Here is a 2,500-nt window from a genome sequence, read left to right on the forward strand (position 1 = left end):
GATACACTCAACTCACTGTTCGGTTCGTATCACGATACTTGACATACGGTTCGATAAACCCCACGATTTTAAAAATGTATCTTTTTGATGATCGTTTATATAGGTTACAAGAAGTTACTAATAATGTTTTGCTTTATTTTAGTTTAAAAGTAAAAAATACATTGATAGGAAGCTTGGAGGCACAATCACATCATATCATGTGGTTATTTTCTGGTCTTAATGGGAAGAGAGCGTTGAAAGGGTGTATCACGATACTGACTTCTTGTATCACGATACAGTATCATGACTTTGCGTATCACGATTTATCGATTCGATACAATATCGTTACAGCCCTAATTATTACTGTAATTAAATTACATTTAGCTGCCGCTATTTTCATCCCGGTATAATGTTAATTTGATAGGGATCGGATCGGAAGTGAAAAAATGTGTATCGTGCATCCCTATTCTTAATCAATACATTAGTTCACAGCAGTTTATGTTGGTGCACATGTGTGTGTCTGCGTTGGGTGTGCAGACAGTGTTTATTATTATATTCTCAGTAAATCTGTGTGGTATGTGAGTGTCTGTGTTTGTGCGTGTGTTTAATACCATCTGTAAATCAGTGTAGTTTATGATTATGAGTGATCGATACATCAGCAGTCTTGGCTGTGGTGAAGGTAGCAGTAATGTCATGGCATATAGCATGTCCACCTACCTCATAAATAAAGATGGGCATGGTGTAGTATACTTGAGGCCACTGTCTGCACTTCTGACCTGATATATCTACTACCATCGAAGTACCATTCTCTCTCTCTCTCTCTCTCTCTCTCTCTCTCTCTCTCTCTCTCTCTCTCTCTCTCTCTCTCTCTCTCTCTCTCTCTCTCTCTCTCTCTCTCTCTCTCTGTTTCTGTCCTCTCTCTCTCTCTCTCTCTCTCTCTCTCTCTCTCTCTCTCTCTCTCTCTCTCTGTCTATCTCTCTCTGTCTCTCTCTCTCTCTCTGTCTCTTTCTCTGTCTCTCCCTCTTTCTCTCTGTCTCTCTCTATCTCTCTCTCACACACCCACACACACACACACACACACACCACACACACACACACACACACCACACACACACGTCATCTGACCTTGCATGTTATAGCATGTTGCATGGCCACTCTTATTGGGAATGTGGCGAGATCCGGAGATTATGCCTGGCAACTGGTGACATGTGACAGGATGTGTGTGTGTGTGTGTGTGTGCAGGGCTGCTGACAGCATTTACTGGGCCCAGGACAAAGTCATTTGAAAGGGCCCCCAACCCAATAAATACAATTTAATGGAGACCCAATTCTGGGCCCCCTATCTCCCTGGGTCCAGGGCAACATACCCGTTTCCCCCCCCCCTGTCGGTGGGCCTGTGTGTGTGTGTGTGTGTGTGTGTGTGTGTGTGTGTGTGTGTGTGTGTGTGTGTGTGTGTGTGTGTGTGTGTGTGTGTGTGTGTGTTTTTGTAGGTGTGTGCGTGTGTGTGTCCGGTACATGGTCCCCAAAAAAGACCAAAACACGAACATCCGAGATTAAATTGCAGAACCAGGTCAATGTGAAAACATCCAAGGCAGGATTTGAGGAAAACTATGGAATTGTCTCAAGTTTTAGATGGGCTCTCATTGCCCCCTAGTGGAGACTCCACACCACTGCAACAAAGTAATGTCAAAGCACTGTAACCCTTGTGAAGGCCTATCAGAACATAAATAAAGGTCCTCGCACTGAATTGAGGACTGAGATTGCTACTATGTTTTTGTTAACATGTCAGAAATTATTAGATTAGATTAGATTAAGTTCAATAACTTTTATTCGTACCCAAGGGTAGATTTGATAGGCACTGAGCTAAGCTGTCAGGTTCTGTCGGACGCAGCGTTCACATGCGACCTGTTGAAATCTCATTGATGTTCATTATTAAAGTGTTTCATCAGTGTGAAAATTTGTATTAATGCTTTTCTATACATATATATATTCTTTTTTTTCTTCGTAGCACCTGCATTTGTACGATGCACACATTCTCTCTCTTTTTCTGAAATACATACCTGTCTACTTTTAACAAGCAACATGAGGGAGATGTTTTGTGGTATTGGTGGGACCAAGGCTGATTCTAGCCTCAGAATGTGCAACGTTCTTCCAGAGGAACACCTTACTATTCCTCGGAAAGCTTTATCACCTAAGTACTACAGTACTATGACATCACACAGAGTCTTCAGTATTACGCCTTGGTCACTGCCATTCTGATAACAACAATCTTACAACAGGGGACATCTTTTACATGGTGTGACATGGATATAATAATGATTATACTAGTAATAACTTTTTGTATAATAACTTTTTATGGCAACTTTCGTGGTCCCAAGGATTTTTTACAAAAGGAGATGGGGGTAGGGGATAGTAAAACATCTGGATTTGAGAAGCGGCAACATAGACGTCTCTCATGACACATGCATGTTGGCTCTTGTGATGGAGTGACCATCACTACTGTTGTGGGTGTGTTCTGACTA

The 2,500-nt window shown here is 41.9% G+C and overlaps 1 protein-coding gene across 1 annotated transcript in view; it reads left to right on the top strand.

Moving 5' to 3' along the window:
- The window catches only part of epb41a (erythrocyte membrane protein band 4.1a), a 61,676-nt gene that overhangs the window by 5,695 nt on the left and 53,481 nt on the right, over positions 1-2,500 (top strand). The window lies entirely within an intron of this gene.

Source organism: Engraulis encrasicolus, chromosome 20 (assembly GCF_034702125.1).
Source record: "Engraulis encrasicolus isolate BLACKSEA-1 chromosome 20, IST_EnEncr_1.0, whole genome shotgun sequence".
Taxonomy (NCBI): Eukaryota; Metazoa; Chordata; class Actinopteri; order Clupeiformes; family Engraulidae; genus Engraulis; species Engraulis encrasicolus.